The sequence below is a fragment of the Cololabis saira genome, chromosome 7 (assembly GCF_033807715.1).
Source record: "Cololabis saira isolate AMF1-May2022 chromosome 7, fColSai1.1, whole genome shotgun sequence".
NCBI classification, from domain to species: domain Eukaryota; kingdom Metazoa; phylum Chordata; class Actinopteri; order Beloniformes; family Belonidae; genus Cololabis; species Cololabis saira.
This window is the reverse complement of record NC_084593.1, coordinates 4,972,980-4,996,228: the sequence shown is the minus strand read 5'-3', so window position 1 is coordinate 4,996,228 and position 23,249 is coordinate 4,972,980. Positions and strand designations below refer to the sequence as shown.

Sequence of the window (23,249 nt, the reverse complement as noted above, 5' to 3'; positions counted from 1 at the left end):
GACATTATCAGAGTTTGCTCTAAAATTACTGGAGTCCAGCTTAAAGACCTCTGCTCTCTCTGGAAAGCACGGCTGGTGCAGAAAGCAGACAGGAAACTCTCCCACCCTGATCATGCTCTGGCCAGTCACTTTGTATTTATGCCCTCAGGTCGGCGGTATTATGTGCCGGTGCGGGAAACAAACCGCTATGCAAATTATTTTATTCCATCTGCCATAAGGAGCTAAATGCACAAGGATTCTTGGAGTTATCTTGCCATGAACTACTGTAAACTGTGAACCATGAAGTATTTGCATCCTGCTCTGCTGTGCTGTCTGAATCTATATCATTTTATATAGAGTCACACAACTCCTTTGGAGTTCAGGTCATAACTGTAAATATATGTAAAGCATCTTCCTTAGTTTAGTGCAGTGAAGCCAAGGGAAGCTTTTTATCAGCTTCAAATGTCAGAAAAAGGTCGAACCGTTTCTTGTTTTCCTTGATTCCTTTATTAGTACAATTCATAAAGAACTGGAATACATCAGCTAATCCATCATTTAACTCCCAGGCAGTAGGGTGACGTATGCCTATGTGAGAAAAATATAAATGCAGAGTGATTTTCTTTTCTTTTATGTGTTGGGATGACGTTTACATCCTGTCATGTTTAGTCAGTGTCTTCGCGGTGCATAAATACAATATCTTCTTCAAAGATCAACTCATTGCTCGACAGGATGCCTGTTTCAGACAGAGTTGCTACAGAGATACACACCGTCACCTTCTCTGGGGCTTTATTGTCAAACATGACACACAAATGCACACGCGGAGGCGTCTCTTGTGCGGCTCTGCGCTTGACAAACAGCAGAGCCGCTGACACAAAGTGACAGGACGGTGTCCGATCAGCCCAACGCTGAGTCCCAGGCTTCGATCTGCTACCATTCTGCTGACTCAGACGGAGTTACTAATTAGTGACGGCACTTTAAATCTGTCAAACCCGTCAACACGATGAATGCAGTCTGTCAGATGACCAGCCAACCTGTCGCTGGCAACTTCGGAGTCATATCTGAGAATTCTGTGGTAAATATTGATCAGTTTTCTTGTTCTGCAGTACTTTTGACGTGTAACCACTGAAACAGTTGCTCGGTCTGTCATCCTGTTCTCATTCCTGTTTTTTTTTTTTACCTTGTCTGCACACATATTAATGGTTGGTACCATGCTGGTGAAAACCTAAGGCATATATATATGTGCATTGTTACTATACTTAATATATATACATGTATATACGCATACACATACATATATGTATATACACATACACGTATATACACATACAAACCCAGTCAGTTTTTTATTTTATTTTATTTTTTTTTTTGGAGGGGGGGGTGACATCCGCTGCTTAACCAGGAAGCAAAAACACACGTCGAGCACTGGAAACCTGCAACAAAAACCACAGACGGAACACGAAACCAACACGGAGCCGACCAAAACACGAGCAGCAATCGACCCAAATCTCGAGATCTGATCACAGTCTGAGCTAAGCTACCGCTAACTAACTCCAAAAACTACAGAGCAAGCATGCAGGTGAACAAGCCAATGTGTATGTCTGTGTGTGTGTGCGTGTATGTGTGGCTATGTGTTTGTATGTTCCGTGTGTATATGTATATGTATGTGTGGCTATGTGTGTGTGTGTGTGTGTGTGTGTGTGTGTGTGTGTATATCTGTGTGGCTATGTTTATGTATATGTGTAGCTATGTGTGTGTATGTACAGTATGCATGTATGAATATATGTATATGTGTGTGTGTGTATATATCTATGTGGCTATGTGTATGTATGTGTGTGTGTGTGTGTGTGTGTGTGTGTGTGTGTGTGTGTGAATATGTGCGTGTGTGTGTGTGTGTGTGTGTGTGTGTGTGTACGTCAGTGTGTGTGTGTGTGTGTGTGTGTGTGTGTGTGTGTGTGTGTGTGTGTGTGTGTGTGTGTGTGTGTGTGTGTGTGTGTGTGTGTGTGTGTGTGTGTGTGTGTGTAATAATCCTATCAAAGCTCCACCTGAAGTGTATCTATAGTGGGGAAGGGGGGGAGCAACCCCGCCACCCGCGAGACCAGAGGCCTGTTCTCATTCCTGACTGTGCTGTGGATAAGCCTCGTGTCTATAAATAGCCTCAGCGAGCGCTAACGGTCATGAGGGTTTTCCATCCGCCGGCCCGATAACCCAAACAGTCCCTTAAATCGGCCAGTTAGCGACGGGACCAACTAGCCGTCTGCTCGTGCGGCTCATGGCCGTCCTGCCGGACACATGCACGCACGCACGCGAACCATGTGAGAACCGATGCAATCACAGACAAATGCAGAGATTGGATGTGTTTACACATCCAACACACACACTGAACAGTTGAACGCACACAGATCCACACTGGCAGTAATTCAGAGCAGTTTAGAAAGTATTAACAATCCCCGAGGAGAGGCTTGTTTAGTCAGGATGACACACTGTGCTTAGCTTAAAGAGCTCTGAATAAACAAGCTTTATTAGAAGGGATGGCGTTACATTGAGGTTGGGAGTAATTATAGATGCCTATGGTGTCTGGTGTCTGATGCATAAGCAAGAGAGGTGGGAGCAGGTTTAAACAGCGGGCAGGGTGGAAACAGCTGATCTTTGGTGAATGTTGCTCAGAGAGCAAATGTTCGGGCACCAATTGCTGAATTATTGTCATATTTTTAACAATCCTCTGAATCCAAACTGTTTATATGTCGGGATGGTTTGTGTGGTTGCTTCTCCAGCTGGAGGAAACATGCAAATAAGATGAGCAGGAGGCGAGCGACAGCAAAACAACTCCAACGCCAAGAAAAACTGTCAATGTATTTATTTTGGTTTGTGAAACAAAGCCCTCTGCAGTTTGAGGTCTGCGACAGCTCGGTAACGTGTTCACACAACGCTTCTTTAGTTCATTTGTATAACTGGTGTGATGTTTTACTCAATATTACACCGAGGAAACTATTCACATCAATCCGAAAGTGGACGTGGGTTGTATCTGATGCCTTTTTGGAAACTTTTCAGGGCCTTTTTTACTTTAAATTTCAGAAAATTACAAAAACATAATTTAGAAGATAATGAGAATTGGTTGGACAATTGGAATGAAAAAGGATATAAAATCATGCATAGAACATTAATCGATAAACATAATTTAATAAATGACTACCACTTAAAATCATTTGAAAAGATTGTTGTAAAACAACTAAAAGAGCTCTCAAGGTCTTTTATGAATGAAGATAACTAATCTTATTGTATAAATGCTATAAAATCTGGTCTTATTGGTGCCACTCGGCTGATGATTGCTGTCAAATTAGGTTTTAAATGTGTAAAACTATGTGAATTGGTCTGTGTATTTGTGAATTTTGTCCTGTGCATTTGTGGATCGGCATGTGCATTTGTGAATTGTGAGACTGTTCTAGCTGGACGCTCCCTTAGAGAGAGGGTGAGGAGTTCGGTCACCCGGGAGGAGCTCGGAGTCGACCCGCTGCTCCTTCACATTGAGAGGAGTCAGCTGAGGTGGCTTGGACATCTGTACCGGATCCTCCTGGACGCCTCCCTATGGGAGGTGTTCCAGGCATGTCCCTCCTCCCTAGGGAGGTGTTCCAGGCATGTCCCTCCGGGAGGAGACCCCGGGGAAGACCCAGGAAACGCTGCAGAGACTAAGGGCCAATCCCAATAAACCCCCTACTTTCTACCACTAGCCCTAAAAATGAGTAGGGTCCTTGTAATGTTCCCTAGGGATTGGGACACCACTTGCTACGTCACTGCGTGGTTTACGTTCGGGTACGTAAGTGACTGCGTAGTTACGTTTGCACAAACGTCACACCATATCAGGAAGCCCAGAGATAAAAGCTGTTTTAATTTCAGCTGTAGTGCTGTTAATATGCCACTTTATTAAGTTTTTATATTTTTTCAGGTGTAAAAGTAACCGTTAAGATCCCCAACCTGGGCTCAGTTTATCCAAATAACGCCTGTTAAGAAATTTGATCCGATGTTTTCGGGGATGAGAAGAGCCGCCGGCTCGGGAGCTGATTTATGGTTACACCAACCAACGTTAGTGTAACGCGGAACCATAAATCAGCCTTTATTCTGGCGAAATCTCTGCAACAACGACCAAGCGAGTGATTATGTACATTCACTGAGTGAATATTATGAAAGTAAAATACATATTTCTCACTAGAAATGTAATCAAAAGGCATTTTTATGCAGAAACTAACTCAAAATTTTGATTTTATTCACTAAAAAATTAGAAATGTCCGCCATGTTTTTGTTTTTTTTATTCAGTCTGCAAATGACGACGTAAAGCATTCTGGAAAATTTTCTCTGGCGAGAATCAGCATCTGAAATCCCTCACTGTGAAGGGCTACACACTAGCCCTCGTTATGTCAACTAGCCCTCGTTATGTCCACTAGCCCTCGTTATGTCCACTAGCCCTCACTATGTCCACTAGCCCTCATTATGTCCACTAGCCCTCGTTATGTCCACTAGCCCTCGTTATGTCCACTAGCCCTCGTTATGTCCACTAGCCCTCGTTATGTCCACTAGCCCTCGTTATGTCCACTAGCCCTCGTTATGTCCACTAGCCCTCGTTATGTCCACTAGCCCTCGTTATGTCCACTAGTCCTCGTTATGTCCACTAGCCCTCGTTATGTCCACTAGCCCTCGTTATGTCCACTAGCCCTACATGCAAAGAGGAATTGGGACAAAGTTTAAGATTAAGATTCCTAGAATATTCTAATTTTCTTAGATAGGATATTAGAGTTTTCTTAAACTGTAAACCATGATCAGCAACATTAAAATAATAAAAGGCTTGCAATATTTCAGTTGATTTGTAATGAATCCAGAATGGATGACATTTTTGTTTTTGTAATTGCATTACAGAAAATCACAATATTCTAATTTTCTGAGACAGTCCTGTATATGTATCTTTACTCATGTCTGTGTGCATACGTTTGTACGTCTACCACTTTGATTCTTACATAAACACAGAGTCACGATGAACACGCGTGCCCTCACATCCACTCCCCTCCCCCAAACACGTACACTTGCATCAACGTGACGAGGACAAAGGTCAGCCCGAGCTCTCAGGTGTCATGAGATAAGAAGAGACAACGAGAGGAACTGAGAGTAAGAGATGACACAAGGTGAGGAAGTCGGGAGGAGGATCAAAATACATAGAAATAAAAATCTGTTTCTGCAGTGACAGGGACACCCGCCCGGCCTGACAGCCCTCTCTCCGTCAACACCTCATTACACGCTCTTACGTTTCTCCTCTCATCTCAAGCAGATTCATATTTTCCCTGTGAAGTCCACTGTCTTGTGGTAAAATATGTTTGATCCTGTCGTATGGGAGACCTGCCTGTGCTTTGAGATGCAAGAGCTCTTCCAGAAAAGAGTCAAACTTTTCAACGCCTGGCGTGATTAACAACATTGTACACAGAACCATCTGGAAAAGTAGTTGCTGGACAACATTTTTGCAACAGAGCACTTGATCAAAGGACCGGGGAGGACCTTCACGCAGCTCAAGCAACCAACAGAACAGATCACATTTTTGGAAATATTCATCCAATATATATACCGTATTTTCGCGACCATTCTGCGCACCGTGTGGAAAGGTGCAACCTCAGTTTTGTGTGTCATTTTTGGATTTAAAACACACATACGGCGCACCGACCGAAAAGGCGCCGTCTACACACACGGAGAGCCGCCGTACAACACACACACGCGCGCCGCACAACACACACAAGCGTACAGGTGTGCGTATTTAAAAATAGAGCGGGAGCAAAACTTAGTTGGATTGTACTTTATTTAAGTTATTACATTAATCAAACCCATTGAAATCTTCATCCTCCGTTTCTGCATTCATCCGAGTCTGATCAATGAGACCGGGAGAACTGCTGCGCTGCGACGGGCAGAGCCCGCAGCTCTCGCCGATAGTGCAGCAGATTAACTCATTTTATCAACACGATACTTCACTTTGGTATAGAAGCATGAAATTTGGCACAGATACTCTCCAAGGTCTACTCTTTAGGGAACAGGCGCGTGCCACTCAAAATTCCAAGATGGCGTCCCCAAAATCCAAGATGACCGCCCAAAAACGTGCTTTTTCCTTTATAACTCAAAATGCCTTGATTTTTAGCCCCATAGATATATTAAAGTTGAATATAAAGTTGGGTATTGTGGACATGTTGGTACCAAGTACATGTCTGTATCCATTACGGTTCTTGAGATACATCATACAGAAACTTGTATATACCCGGAAAAGTGAGAATTTTGTAAGATTGATTGTTGTTACGAGAACATGGATTCATGAAAATGTTACTCTCATAACCTGATATTTCCAGTAGGGTTACTTACTATTAAGACAACCTGGGGGTTGTCTTATTAGTTAAAGATGTCGGCCCTTTTTTCAAGATGGCCATCAAATTCTCATTATAGTAGAGTATAGTAGAGTGAATGCCACTACACAACCAGGGCACACTGGTGACATCACTGCTGTGGAACTCAGCATGGGGTTCAGTGCGAGCTGATCTAGTTGTACTAATACTGTACTTGTTGTCTAGTAGTGATAGTATAGCTTTGTTTAGTGTCCCAAATGCTGTCTAACAGCCCCATGTCAATTAGGTAGTACTAGTTAGATGTAGTTAGATAGCCGCACCTGAATTGACAGGTTGTGCCAGCGCGGGAGAGCCGAGCCAAGGGTAAGTGGGGCATTACAAGACTTGTTCATGTATTCTTACCTGGAAGGTGTACAGATCACACGGGACTTAAATGGCACTGGATGAATGATCGGGCTAGGTTTAGGTGACCCAAACCTAGTTGAATCCCATACCCGAATGTGTAGCATTATGATTAAGGTGGTATATAAGGATAACCCCTCGGCCTTAATCAGACATGGCAAATGTACTCTTCTTTCACACCTTCACAGGTTGCGATACTGTATCAGCCTTTCGGAACAAAGGCAAAAAGACTGCCTGGCAAACCTGGGACATTTGCCCTGAGGCCTCTCCCATCTTCAGCAAACTAGGTCAATACCCTCCTGTATTGACTGATGGTGAGCTAGAGATCTTGGAGAAGTTTATTGTCCTCATGTACGACAGATCGAGTACGGCCGTTAGTGTAGATGAGGCTAGGCTTGCTATGTTTGCCCGAAAGCAGAGGCCATATGAAGCCATTCCTCCAACAAGAGCAGCTCTGCTTCAACACACTAAACGCGCTGCCTATCAGGCAGGCTGCATATGGGGTCAGGCAACCCAGCGTAAGCCACAAGAAGAGAGCCCTGCTGACTGGGGATGGACAAAGGTCGGTGCACAGTGGCAGGTCTACTGGACAGCAAATGCGTCTGTTGCTCAAAGTTGTGAACAGCTGGCCAAGTGTAACTGCAAATCAGAGTGTTGTGGAAGGTGCAAATGTTTCAAGTTGGATTTCAATTGCACAGCACTGTGCGGTTGCAAATGTGAATAGAGCAAATACACTGAAAACCTTGTGGTGGGCCTGGAGCATATCGAGTACCGTGATGACAAGTGCACCTTCCTTGATATGATGCCCCTGATGCAACCCATAATACTGAGTGCCAAGCAGGGAGAACTGTAGTATTTTAGATGGTCTTTTGTTTGACTTGGTGGGGGATCGAATGCACAACCTTTGAAATTCAGTGTGGACATTAACATCTTAAATTTTTGCTGGTCATTGAATTTTGCGATAACAGTGGCCCATTGTATGCCTACAATCTTGCAAAAGGCAGCATCTTGATTTTTTACTGGCTATACACTTTTTCAAAAAGAGTGGCCAACACAATATTTGGAGCATATATGCTTGCATCAATATTTAAGCATTGTGACAATGAATATAGGACAGGAGTGGAAGACATGTTAAAAAACGGTCCCATCCTGAATATTTACTGGCCATTTTCCAAACAAGTGGCCCTTCCTCTTTGTAAGCTGCACCTTGCCGTGGTGGAGAGGCTTGAGTATTCCAATGATCCTGAGGGCTATGCCAGTGGGGATTTTAATTTATATCCCTGGCAAGTTTAACTAAGCCGGATAGGTAAAAGGGGGGGAGGCAGACAAAGCAGCGCCCTGGGCCTCCAGGTTGAGGGTTGGCCATGGGGATATCTAAGATTAAGACAACCCCCAGGTTGTCTTAATAGTAAGTAACCCTACTGAAAATATCAGGTTATGAGAGTAACATTTTCATAAATCCATGTTGTCGTAACAACAATCTTACAAAATTCGCACTTTTCCGGGTATATGCAAGTTTCTATACGATGTATCTCAAGAACCGTAATGGATACAGACATGTACTTGGTACCAAAATGTCCACAATACCTACGTTTATATTCAACTTCAATATATTTATGGGGCTTAAAACCAAGGCATTTTGAGTTATAAAGGAAAAAACACATTTTTGGGCGGACATCTTGGATTTTGGGGCCGCTATCTTGGAATTTTGAGTGGCACGCGCCTGTTCCCTAAAGAGTAGACCTTGGAGAGTATCTGTACCAAATTTCATGCTTCTATACCAAAGTGAAGTATCGTTTCACTAATCTGCTTTACTACGAGTCATTTTCCGTGCCGTGCGGCCCCTCGAAAATGATGACGGCTTTTGAAAAAGCCTGAACAACAGTCCAACCCAGCAGACACGTCAGCCCACGCATCTATTCTTTAACAATCCTTCAACAGTAAACGACAGAGCCCGCCGACAGAGCGGCAGCCGACGGTCCTCGACGCGACGGCGGTTCCTCCGGCCTTCGGGCCCGCCTCTACGCCACAGCCGCGTCTCCTTCTCGGTAGGGAACCCGAGTCTCCCCGTCCACTCCAGGTGTCGCGCCACGGAGCCGCCACCGGGCAATCACGGGCAATTTACATGCCCCCCTTCCCCCTTAACTTCTCATGGTGGCCTCAATTACGTCCGCCTTATGGATCCGCGTTAAATCGACGCAGCCCTACGCCATAGGCTCTGCGTCAGTGTAACGCGGAACCATAAATCAGCCTTTACAATAATACAATGGGCGCATTGCATCATTGGGCGTGCGGCACATTTAAAAAAAAAAAGACGTTTATATGCGCCTAATGGTCGCAAAAATACGGTAAATATAGCAGCTTTTTCTCATGCATGGTCACATGGCACCATCTCTTCTACCCAAGGGTTCCCCCTGGGCCTGTGGAGGTTGGAGGAGAGGAAGCCGATGCCCACCTGAGTTGTCTGTCCTTGCAGACGGCCACCATGACCAGCAGGTTTCCCAGGATGCTCATCAGCATGACCAGCGACAGGAAGCAGATCAGAGCTATCCGCTTAGGCGTGCTGTCACTATGGAGATACGAAACAAAAAAAAGACACATGAGTTTAGACCTGCAGAGCGACGTTGTATACAAGTAAATTAACACTTTCTTTCAAATCTTCTCTCAGACAAGTATCTCGTGTAAAAATCTGTATTTTTTAAATTTTGAAAATAAATAGATATTTTTGGTTGGACCTATTGAAGAGGGCCGGTATGTATGAAATTGTGAAATTTCCTGGAATGAAAATATTCAGGAGCCAGTGAGGATTATTTATATGTTCTCCGTCTCTGATGTTGCCTGCTAGTCTAGACCAGGGGTCGGCAACCCAAAATGTTGAAAGAGCCATATTGGACCAAAAACACAAAAAACAAATATGTCTGGAGCCGCAAAAAATGAAAAGTCTTGTATCAGCCTTAGAATGAAGGCAACACATGCTGCATGTTTCTATATTAGTTGGGGGAAGATTTTTTTTTTTCAGTATGCACTTCGAGAAAAAAGTCGAAATGTCGAGATTAAAAAGGAAAGGAAAAAGGAAGAAAAAAAGAAAAAAAAGAAGAAAAAAGGAAAAAAAAGAAGAAAAAAAGGTCAAACATTTTTGAAAAAGCTCCAGGAGCCACTCGGGCTGCGCTAAAGAGCGGCATGCGGCTCTAGAGCCGCGGGTTGCCGACCCCTGGTCTAGAACAACCATCCAAGCAGCTAAATCTCACTTCAAATTAGCAGGAAGATTAGAGAGGAGTAGTGGCTTTGATGCTTCGCCGTGTGTAATGTGAAGAACACGTTTAGTCAAGCATGTTTTCTTCCGCTCCTACTAATGGCTTCCACTAAGCACCCGAAATGTTTAATATCACATGGCATGAAGGTTTCACATGCAGTTGATTAGTTATAAATGGAGAGGGAAGCGGTGGGATACGGAGCTGCAACAGCAGCTCAAGAAATCAGAGCCACCAGCAGTTAACGCTCATTCATCAGACAACATTCATTTGGTCACTTTCCTGAACATGAAAAGACAATTTTGTGTTCTAGTGTAATCATATTATTGTTTTTTTTTTTTTTTTTTTTTTTTAATTGCTAGTAAACCCAACATGATTTTTTTAAACTTATGTTTGCAATAAAAAAAATCATGATTTTTTACATTTTGCCTTGTAATCTGGCTTTGATAAGTGTCTGGAGATACACCCAGTTCTGAGACCTGCTGCATCCAAAAACTATCAAAAAACAAAAAAACAAACTGCCATCACTTCAGGCAGTTTGTTTTTTTGTTTTTTTTTTCTGCCTGCGGTGTCTATTAGCCAAAAAGAGAACTGTTGGAGTCTAGAGTTTGTTTCTGCTGAAACATCTTAACAGAAAGAGATACAGTCAGCGCCTTCTTTCAGTTTCCAGTTTGTCATTTGTCATTTTTGTCCCTAAGTGCAGAATATGTCCAGTCCTGTCCCGTACTCAACAGGGGATGTAGCTCAGTGGTAGAGCACATGCTTTGCATGTATGGAGTCCTGGGTTCAATTCCCAGCATCTCCACTTGTTCCAGATAATCAGGAATACTCAATACTATGTTTTTGGAAAAACATATGAAGATCCTTTTTCTATTCATCCAGAGAGCTGCAATGTGTGCATTGTGAGCCTTGTGTAACATCTAAGGAGGTGGCTGCACTGACTAATTATATCTATGATCAATGAGCTCCAAAACAGCTATCCAAACTGTGCAGTCGTCATCCAATGACATATCCAATATATTTTAATCACATGTGCAGTATTTATGATATTATAGTCAATTCGGTGCAAAAATTACATCAGCAATGCAATAAAAAGAGCAAGAATCATAGATCCTTTTTAAACGCGTGCACTTTATCTTAAACTTGAATTCTATTTATAAACACTTCTTTATAGTTTTGGCGGTCTTTTCTGGCCATGTGACTTTCGCTCTTATCTTATATTCATGGTTTAAGCTTCAGATGTTTCTAGATTTAGACATACAAAGGTTTTTTGGCAGTTTTAAATCTTCAACAGCATGATGAGAAGATGCTGAGCTTGTTGCTTTAATACCAGACATTGACTCAAGACAAGACTCTTGTCTTTTTCACCTCATAGGTGAGACAGCACCACGGATAGCTGCTGCTGCTACATGTTGGATATACATATTAAACTTACTTTCTAAGGTCGTGTCCTCATCAGTTCTCCAAGCTAATCAATGTCATATGCCAATGATCGCTCAGTCCCTACAATGATGTAGGGAAGGAACCTTTCTATTTTTGTTTAAATAGTTCATTTTCCTTCTTCATACTGTATGATCAGATTCTTTTGCAGGCATTACTAAGGATTTGGAAAGATCAATCATCTCCTCAAACATGTACAGTAAATGGTTCTTAGTTGTAACCAGACAGAATTACCAGCAGAAGTAGTAAGTAAGTACGGTATATGTTATTTATATAGCACTATTCACAGGTTAAAAGCCACAAAGTGCTTCAGATGCCACATATGAAAAGATAAGACACAGGCATAAAACATAAAAAGAGAGGAAGCATAAAACAAACGTAAAAAAATTGGGGATATCTGTAGGCTAAAAGAAGCAATTCCTAATTCATTCTCACAAAGGATGTTCCAAAGACATAGCAATGTTTCTTAGGAATGGCTGGACGGACGAGCGTACTGCTCCGAGGTGCTGCTTTATTCTGCTTTTGGGGGCGATGATAGGGATTTCCGTCTTCTCTGCATTTTCCTTCAAGTAGTTTTCACAAAGCCTCTGTTTGATGTTGGTCAAACACATCATCAAAGTTAGCAACTTATCAAATTCTGAGTTTTTACAAGAAGAGTGAATAAAGAGAAAATGATGGGACCCAGACCTGAACCTTGAGGTACCCCACATGACAGGCTTGTGGATTCTGACATGATCTCGTTTGTAAAAACACTGAAAATTCTGCTAGAGAGGTACCAAAACCAGCTTAGAAACTTAGAAAAGCAACTAAGAAAAAGAAACTATTAATAAAAAAACAAAGGAAATCACAAGAAAATCAGAGCTGCAGCAACAGACTGCCACTAAAGTACCGCTGTTTTACAACATATCTCTCTCTTCCACTTATAACTTTATGGAGGCTGAACAAATTTTACATCTTAACACTGTATATGTGCACGTTTTCACAGCTAAAGTCTTTCCTTTCCACCCAGTAGTTTACCGTGATATGCAGTCAGCAGATCTTTTCCAAGGGTACCTTAAACAAAGACGGCTGCCAGAGACAGGTTTTGGCTTTTGGTTTATGTAAAAAAAAAAAAAGACATTAACATTTAACAAGGCCAGATGCAATGTGCTTAGTCACGGTATACCTAGGGAAATGTGATATTTATGAAATGAAACTGCAGACTTTCACTTCTATAGTATAACCTTGAGTTGGCTTTAAAAAAGCATCAAAAGGTGCAGCAAGGAACTGTATGCCGTGTGAGTTATAAAACTCCTCTGAATAAGCCGCGTGGTGCAGGAGTTCTCGCCAACGGCTTGTTTCAATGCATTCCTGTTAACGTTGGTAATGCATTGGAGAAACACGACTGACGGTTGCCGTCTTTGACACTTGAAGACTTGACAAGGAGCCAGAGGTTTGAGGATCAGGGAGAAAACACACACATACATATACAGGACTGTCTCAGAAAATTAGAATATTGTGATAAAGTCCTTTATTTTCTGTAATGCAATTAGAAAAAAAAAAAAGTCATCCATTCTGGATTCATTACAAATCAACTGAAATATTGCAAGCCTTTTATTATTTATTTAATATTGCTGATTATGGTTTACAGCTTAAGATTAAGATTCCCACAATATTCTAATTTTTTGAGATAGGATATTTGAGTTTTCTTAAGCTGTAAACCATGATCAGCAATATTAAAATAATAAAAGGCTTGCAATATTTCAGTTGATTTGTAATGAATCCAGAATGTATGACATTTTAGTTTTTCTAATTGCATTACAGAAAATCACAATATTCTAATTTTCTGAGACAGTCCTGTATTTCTTTGCACTGCAACCCTACAAAGCAATCATTTGTTAATAAGCGCTTTATTTTTGGCTTTCATGTCATGTCCTGTCAACCATAATGTGCTAATAAAAGCCTTTGGTAAAATTATAAAGCATCTCAGTCATCCAAATGACTTCACTCTCAGCATCTGGGGCTCAAAGCCAAAGGGATAGTGTGCAAATGAGCTCTGCTCTTTGATCAGATACCAACACACTGATCGGATCAAATGTGAGCACTGACAGCTTTCCAACAGAGGTATCATTACTAAAAGAAAGCAAGAAACTCTGCAGTCTCGGACGGTAAAACCATATCAATCTCCTTTGATCTTGATGGAATATGTTGACTACAGAGTCGGACCTTTCCTGAGAACAAAACTGATGTGCATGATGTTTAGTAACATCTATTTTTCAGCCCAGCTGGAGGTATGACAAGCAGCATGAAGTACTAGTGTCTATTTCCTTTTGGGTTCGACAATTAAATCACATAGATCCATAAGCGATAGCGGGGCTTTCTAAGCTTTAACAACACACCCTCTCCCATCATTGGTTAGCATTGGTTATCAACTTGAAATCCATTAGAAATCAAAGCTTGAGTTTTTTTTTTTTTTCAGGTACCCGTATTTTCCGCACTATAAAGCGCACCTAAAAGCCTTTAATTTTCTCAAAAACCGGCAGTTTAATATGCAATTATTTTTTCAGAGTCCTGTTCTCATGTATTTTTCAACTACACAAGCAATAAATCAGTCTGTTTTATAATAAACAATGTCAAATTTATTTAAAGCACAGATTACAACAATAAAGAAAGCAAATCTGTGGCTTTACCTCTTTAACACATCTACACACGTCTGTACACACGAGTGTTATGGATCGTTCTCTCTGAACCCAATCACACGACACCAAACCGGGTTAAACTTTAGCCAAAACGAGGTGTAGTTTAATAGAAAAACACAGAAAAACTCCCACAGGGAACAAAAAAACCTCCCTCACAGGGAACTCAGAACTTCTTCACAAATAACTCAAAAATCACAGATGGAAAAAAACCACCAGCAAACTAACAAACAAACCAACAAAGCTCAGAATTAACAAAACGAACCAGCAATGAACCACTCGCAGCCCCGCTGTTTAACTTCTCCTCCTGATGACGGGCTGCAGGTGTGCTTTAAGGGTGATTTATGGTTCCGCGTTACACCAACGCAGAGCCTACACCGTAGGGTACGGGGTACGCGCACCGTACGGCGAGCGTCGCCGTGTAACCTACGCCGTAGGTTCTGCGTCGATTTAACGCAGAACCATAAATCAGGCTTCACAGCGCGACTCCACTGTCCGCCCGGCTCGTGCTCGTCGCCGCGCAGCTCCTCGCCACGCCAACTCCGCGCTCATATATTTAATACATTTATAAAGCCCATATATTTATAAAGCCCTGCCTGGCCGAGCCCTAACGCTGAGGCCATGTTAGATACAGTAGGTTACAGGCGGACACGCGGCACTGTTGACTTTTTTTCCCCTGCCGGCAACGTGACCAGATCACGTGACTGGTCAAATCGCAGCCTTTGCGGTTAGAAAATCTTGTTTTATCACATCGCGATATTATCGCAAATGCAATTAATCGTTCAGCCCTATAATGCGGTGTGCCTTATAGTGCGGAAAATACGGTATATATCGGCAGCAGAAGCATCGGTACCTGAGCTGCTCTGCTGAAAGTGGTAAAGCACTTTCACAAAACACACTATAATCTATAAATCAATCCACAGGCCTTCAATCTTCAATTTCTCAACTAACCTTCTAGTAAAGCTTTGCATTGTGGCTTACGAGAAAAATCGTGTTCGATCGTTTCCCTCTGATCACTGAAAGGCTGCTGAGACGGTGGTTAAATGTTTGAGCAGAGCTGCATACGCTTTATCCATCGCCATGTTTACAGCCGTACCGCATGCTGCTGATGATCACACATGGAACTAAAAGCTTGTCTTTGAAGAAAGGGAGAAGGTGTAATAACCATGTCAACATGGACGATGTGCTCCCTGGAGGAGCATCTGTTCTCAGAGCCATTCACTCGGAAAGTCACTAAACTGTCAGAGAGTGTCTCACCCGCTTCCAACACGTCCAACAAACGTATGATTTACTGTTGGATTGTGAGCTATAGTTTGGCAAGCACTTTGTTGCGCATAATAAATGGTATCTTAGTCTTTTCCTATGACATAAAGCCAGCTCTAAGCTGGAAAATTGCATTTAGTTGTCCAAAGTGATGAATTCTAAGTGCATTCATTCCATTAAATGTCATGCACATTAATATCTTTTTTTTTTAAGTAATCCTGACAGAATTGTTCGCTTGTTTGTTTTCCTTCATGTCGCTATGGTATAATCCATTAAATTAAAGTGTCCTGTCTCTTGTGCTTCTTTTACTAGTGAAAATAATTCCATAAACAAATAGATATTTTGCCTTGAGGATGCATGCGTTAGTTCTATAACGACTCTATTCTCACCATTGTTTAAATCGCTTTTGAGCTCCAAAGAGAGAAGTTTATCAAGAGCCAAGTCGTCAAACCAGTGAGTGACATCATATTATTATGTTTGTCTCATACGCAGTGCATAGTCTGCACTTGTGTTCTGATAGAACCAACATAAATTAACAGAATGAAAACACCTCTGTCCATTTTTTACAAAAAAGTATCTACACACTATGTGTGACTGCAACCTTTGTTAGAGAAACAATGACAGTGGTGGAATGCCGCTTAAACACGTTAGCCACGTCCAGTACTCGAGTTGTAAAAATAAATCAGGGGGGATGGTGGATTTGATCATATGGGGACAGATAATTTGTGATTATTACAAATAATATAATATATTACAAATAATAGCAGTGACCAAAACACCTGCAGAAATACTGCAGGAATGACATAGCAGCAGTTAAATGCAGCCTTCTGTAAGCTTTAAATATCCACTGGGCTTACATCAAATACATCAAAACACAACAATAAAAAACACTTTTCTGAACTTATCAATATGACTCTGTCCTTCACAGGATAAGTAAAATGGATCACTGCAAAAACTCACAATCTTAACAAGAATACTTGTCTTATTTCTAGTTAAAATGTCACATTTTAGTAAAAGAAAATCTCATTACACTTAAAACAAGACTCATCACTGGAAAAAACAACAATTTTCACCTGTTTCAAGTAGATTTTCACTTGAAATAAGTAGAAAAATCTGCCAGTGGAACAAGATTTTTTTTGGTTGTAATGAGAAGATAAATCTTGTCCCACTGGCAGATTTTCCTACTTATTTCAAATGAAAATGTACTTGAAACAGGTGAAAATTGTCAAATAAGTTGTTTTTCTGGTGATGACTCTAAATATTGAAATAGCAGTAAAACCACATTCATTGATGAAATGACATAAGGGATGGAAAGGAGGGATGGCAGTTTTACAGGGGGGGATGATTTGGACAGTTTTTATTTCAGGGGGGGATGCCATCCCCCTCATCCCCCCTCAACTCCAGTACTGGCCACGTCCCAATTCAGGGGTTGCATGCTATGCAGGATGTGCATGTCCGTGAAGGTTCAAGCACCTCAACGGTTGGACTGAGTGTTGGTGACATGAGACAATCCAGCTTTCACAGACACTCCTGTTTTCTTCTTCTTGCCACTATCCCCCCCTCGTAACTCTGACAGGAGCAGCTCCTCGCCCATCAAGTGATCATCAGCTCATATTAGCGGAAACACAACCATGTTTGCTTTGACTTTTGCTAAGACAGCACTAAAGTCCACCTACTGCGACCTGTCTAGTGAATATGTGGACATACTTGGCTGGAAAAAACGGCTGCAGCCTTCTCAGACCAAGAAAAGAACGACACAATGCTCTATTCGGAGGAGTTTTAGGAAAACGTATGTGGCACGGTTGTGATACGATCGGCCTTCACGTGCAGCCAAGTGAACTACAGTGGTGGACTAAAGATTACTTTGTGTTCGTATAAATGAACAAACCCATGTCTCTTTCCTAAAAAAAACATGAAGAAACTTGTCAAAATTAAAATCTACCTGAAAAGAGCTAAACTACACATGAATTCTGTTACGTTAGATGTATTAAATATAGATCTCGTAAATAAAAATCCACATGGTCAGAATATTAATTCTTTGTTTGAAATCTGAGAATGAACAGATTTTTAAAATTAGAGTCAAATCTTTCCAAAAAGACACTATAATATATTTTAACTCTTTTTTTTCCCCAGAAAAAATTGTATATAATAGTGTAATTTGCTGTTAAAACCCACATTCTTAAATTTCTCTGTGAATGCCTAAATGCTGAGATGGGGGGGCAGAGGGACATAAGAGATGTACTTTACTTTACTTCTCAAAAGGACAACGAGCAAATAAATAATCTGCTTCTGTACATCCCTGACTTTATTCCCCTGTCTTATCTTGAAGTTAAGGCCAGTTTGACCCAGATAAACCGAGGTTGAGATGGAGCTGAATCCTTTTTTTATACCTCATAAAAGCACGACAAAGACTCCTCTGCAGTTCTCTGTGAATCAGAGTCTCCACAGCTCTGGAGCTCCGGCTTCAGCCTTTTCACATGGATGCTTTACCAGGTGGCTGCATTAAATGAGCGGCTGAGCTTTCCCTGATTTGATCTGAAGAGGTTTCTGTTTTCCAGCCATGATTACCGACAGTCAGAATCCTCCATGAGCTCTGAATCTACGTCAGACTGGCCGCGTGGACCAGCGTGAGAAGTCAGAATTATTTCAGTTATGAGCTGATTGCACACAAGTGAAAAGTGTTCAACCTCTTCCCTGTTGGTTCCTCCCTGCTGATACAAACAGCTAAAAGCTCTTTTGAGTTCTTATTTTTTATCCTAATTGGGTTTTTTTCCTTCATTTTGTAAAATTGATTCTCCAGTTTCTAAAGGGAGTTATTTTTTTGTTTTTCTCAAACACATACTTGCAGACTGAACATAAAATATGCAATAGTTTTTTGGTTGCTGAATCATGACGACTCTGGAGCATCTATTGATACGGGATAGCAACACCTCTCTTCACCTGTTTATTATAAATAAGGAAAGATGCGACTGAGCCGTAAAGCAGCATGAGAGGTTCACAGCTGAGTGCAGACAGCTCTGAAACACAGTTGGTCTTTCTTAACAGTAAGAATGTGTTTAATCACACAGGACTGATTAAGGTCATTCAAAGCTGAGAGTTTCAAACATCTGTTAGGCATTCCCAACAGAAGAAGCTGCAGCTGCTGAAACGAGCGCTTCAATGTTTCCACCTTTATCCTTTTCTCCGTCTACAGTGACAAAATGCTGCTGTGGAGCTTGTTCAAAAAGGTCACGGTGCAAAGCTGATGCAAATGCAAACTGGGATGATGTCTACGGTGGCCGACAAGGGCCAAACGCACTGCAACGCCCTCCGTTAAGGAAAACGGCTTCAAGTACAGAAACGATTCAAATTCACAAACTCAAAACGAGGTACAAAAAGAGGAACGTGGTGCAAATGAAAAAACGTGCTGCAAAAAACAAAGACAAATGCAGCATCATCAAACGCTGCAAATAGAGAAACGATGCAAAGCACAAAACGATATAAAACAAGAAACCATCTTCAAAAGAAAAACGCTTCATAACCGGTCACTACAACAGGAAGTGCTCCAAACCTGCAGGGGGCGCTCTCGGTGTAACAGCTCAATGGACAGAAACACGGGATGGATGGACACCCCATAGACATATATAAAGGCTAGATGACTCGTCCGCGCTGCTGCCAATGGAGAGCGACGTCGTCACACGGCGGCCATCTTGCCACAGGAGAGCTCGCTCACTTTAACATTGTGTTTAATGGTGCATGTACTGCTTAAACAACCTTAACTTGCTCAATTCTCAACAGATTTTCAAACAGGTTGGTTTGTTATGAACATCAGAGATGTATGCATACTTGTGAATAATTATAAACATTGAAAAATGTACTTTTATATGAAAATAACCAAAACAGATAGCTATGACATGGTATTTATATTAAATCAATATTTCCATAGTATTCTTAGTAACATTTATATTTACATTATAACATATATACATATATATATTATTACCATATAACATGTATATATATATATACACAGATGTTATAATGTCATGATATATATATATATGGTAATAATATATATATGTATATATGTTATAATGTAAATATAAATATTACTAAGAATACTATGGAAATATTGATATAATGTAAATACATGTCATGGCTATCTGTTTCTGGTTATTTTTATATAAAAGTACGTTTTTCAATGTTTATAGTTATTCACAAGTATGCAGTGTCATAACTACATCTCTGACGTTCATAGAAAACCAAACTGTTTGAAAATCTGTTGAGAATTGAGCAAGTTAAGGTTGTTTAAGCAGTACATGCACCATTAAACACAATGTTAAAGTGAGCGAGTTCTCCTGTGGCAAGATGGCCGCCGTGTGACGACGTCGCTCTCCATTGGCAGCAGCGCGGACGAGTCATCTAGCCTTTATATATGTCTATGGGACACCCCCCTCTGTCCGGAGTCTGCATGTGTGCCCCCTCCTGAACTCACTGAGAACGCTTCATGCTGCTCAGACACTTATGGAAGAGTCTAATGAGAACCAACTTACACCGCAAATATTGTGTCAGGTTTCTATTTTGCTGAATTCATTTTGTCTCAGGATCTGATGTCACCTGCCAAGAAGGATTACATCATTCAAATAAGACATTTTCATCTCCATCTAAGCTTTCAAGCAGCATCAGTTGCTTTTCATCTTAAGAATGTTCAGGGAAATGTACTGTACGGTACTGTACTATACTATACTGTACTGTACCATACTGTAATGTACTATACTATACTGTGCTGTACTGTACCCTACTGTAATGTACTATACTATACTATACTGTACTATACTGTACTGTGCTGTACTATAATGTACTGTACTGTGCTTCATCACCCACATGTAACCCTTCCTGTAAGACAAAATAAAGAATACTTTATCTGCACTTACTAAAAAGGTCCCCTCTACTACAGGACTGTCTCAGAAAATTAGAATATTGTGATAAAGTTCTTTATTTTCTGTAATGCAATTAAAAAAACAAAAATGTCATACATTCTGGATTCATTACAAATCAACTGAAATATTACAAGCCTTTTATTATTTTAATATTGCTGATTATGGTTTACAGTTTAAGATCAAGATTCCCAGAATAGACATTTTTGCATTACAGAAAATAAAGGACTTTATCACAATATTCTAATTTTCAGAGACAGTCCTGTATAAAACATGTTATCAAAGTACATTTAAAAAATCAAATATTTTAGAAAAACATTTTTTGCAATTTAATTTGCTAAATCTTTTCGTCGGACAATAATTTTTAGGTTTTTTAAATACCTGACATGTTTCAGCAGATAGCACATGAGCTGATCTGCAGGGAGGCCGGCTACTTTACACTTTCTTAATTAAAACTAAATATTCTGGATGTTTCCGAGGGTCACAGTGGGAATCCCTAATTGCAAACAACTGTCTGTGAACTGGTGTTTTCAGACAAGTGCACTATTATGCAGACGGGCAGCAGACACCACGGGCGCTCTTCAAACTACAATCAAATGCTGTTTATTGTCAACAGAAATTAGAATATTTGTTAGGACAGAGGACTGGGGTGGAACAGAATCTCCTGCTGGAGAAAACAATAGCGTGAAAGCTGGAACCATTTTTCCACCTTTGTGCACTGGAACACGGCCTTTGTCTAATTTTGGAAACATTAGACGGAGCAAACAAATCAGTGTGTGGAAGTAAAAAGACACATTCTCCCTCTCATTTCCTCTAATCCTGATGCTCGTCAACGCCCCTGTGAAGGATTTATTCTGGAGGGGGCGCCGTGGGAATAAATCCCATTTAGTTTACTCTGTTTTATGGTCCCTGGGGTTCAGGAGATTCTCCTGAAGTTAGTTATTGTCCTGCATTTTGACTAATGTCATTTCAGGAGTAACTGGTGTTTAAGCACAATGTTAAGAAAAAGTAAAACCCTTAAAATCAACTGGCCGTCTGCATTAATTAACCATAAAATGTGATCTGATCCTTGTAGCACCCTGTAATGTAATAATTTCATCCTATAATGTAATAATTTCACCCTATAATGTAATAATTTCACCCTATAATGTAATAATTTCCTGAAAATGTAATAACGCCTGAAAATGTAATAAAATTTGAACTTAACTCAATCGAAAATGTAATAAAATCAAATAATGTAATAACTTCCCCAATAATATAAAATAAAATATCCTGACTGATATTGTAATAGCATTTTTACCGATAATGTAATATCTTATTACATTATTGGGAATTTATTACCTTTTCAGGTGGGTCCAAAACTGATAATGTAATACTTGACAAATAATGTAATATTTAGGCTATGTTAATTTTCAGTCCAGAAAATTGTGTTTTAAGTATCTAAGAATGTTTTATACACTGGATTTGAAACACCAGAATGACTATTGGGTTAAATTGCAGACTTTGAGTACCATGTAATAAATTCCCAATAACGTAATAAGGTATTAAATTATTGATAAAAATGTTATTACAATATCAGTCAGGATATTTTATTACATTATTGGGGAAGTTATTACATTATTGGATTTTATTACATTTTCGATTGAGTTAAGCATGAGGCTCCTTTAAGAAATGAGACTCTCTAGCGCCACCCTTCACCACGACGGCCGTTGGGGGTACTGCAGCCAACAGTGAAGCCGGCACGGGAGAACAGGGAGAACGCACATGCAGCGTCATGTGACGTCACATCCGCAGGACAGCGCGGGAAATTCGGGACCGAATTGCAGCACATTTTGCAGCACACAGCCTGTTCAAGGCAACGGAGAGATACACTAGAGGAATCATTCTTTTTGGTTTGGAACGCTTCATCTGACATTATTACTAGAAAACTTAAAACGTATACACATTTTTTTCATAAATCCTGCCTCAATCCTGCCTCAAGCTCCTTTAAGTGCAAATATTATTACATTTTCAGGCGTTATTACATTTTCATGAAATTATTACATTATAGGGTGCTACAATCTTTCATCTAAGTTCATTGATAACACAAACTGCTTGATGCCTGTAGTTTGTCCAGCATTACCGGGGAAATAATACAACAAGTTGTCTGATGCAAAACGGCCCCTTAATCCCACAGAGATGCTGCTGAACGACTTCATACCAGACATCCTGCAACGGTTCTGTCAGAGAAACGCTCCAACATTCCTCCTGAACACCAATCAAGTCTGATCCCGACAATCTGGAAACTCTTAAGCACTTCCATGAAGAACCAGTCGCCTTTTATAGCAAATGAATGCAGAAAAGCCAAAGTGGGAAAGGTTCCCATAACGCTCCTGCAACTATAAGACCTGTTGATGGAACAAATGAATAAACAAATGCATAAATACTTAATTAGTCTTTTAAAAATTAGACGATTAGTGTCAATACATCTAAAATAAATCCCCACGGATGAATTAAATCTAACTGTTTGGTTCTGAACTGCAGTTTTGGGCTTTTTTTTCCACTTACAGCTGTAACTTTTTGAATACTCTCAACTTTGGAAATTCAACAATTCTATCTCTGATCAGAACATCAGGACAGTAAAATAAACTTTCCTACAGCCTCATAGCTGTTTTTCAACCTTTTTTTAAATAAACCAAAAGTGTTTTTCGGGGGCGCCAGTATCAATAAATGAAATACCATCCGTAACTTTTATCAGAAGTGGGTAGTAACGAGTTACATTTACTCCGTTACATTTACTTGAGTAAGTTTTGGGAAATGTTGTACTTTTAGGAGTAGTTTTGAATCACTATACTTTTTACTTTTACTTGAGTAGATTTGTGAAGAAGAAACTGTTCCTCTTCCTCCGCTACATTAGGCTACGTTGAGCTGTTACTTTTCTTTTATCCCTTTTATCCACGTACGCGTCAATCTCATGACATC

General features: G+C 40.5%; 1 protein-coding gene and 1 non-coding gene across 2 annotated transcripts in view; both read left to right on the top strand.

The window, feature by feature from the left end:
• Positions 1–23,249, top strand: part of pde6a (phosphodiesterase 6A, cGMP-specific, rod, alpha) — a 468,630-nt gene that overhangs the window by 40,007 nt on the left and 405,374 nt on the right.
• Positions 10,728–10,799, top strand: trnaa-ugc (transfer RNA alanine (anticodon UGC)). Its single transcript has one exon. It is a non-coding gene; the product is annotated as a tRNA-Ala (tRNA).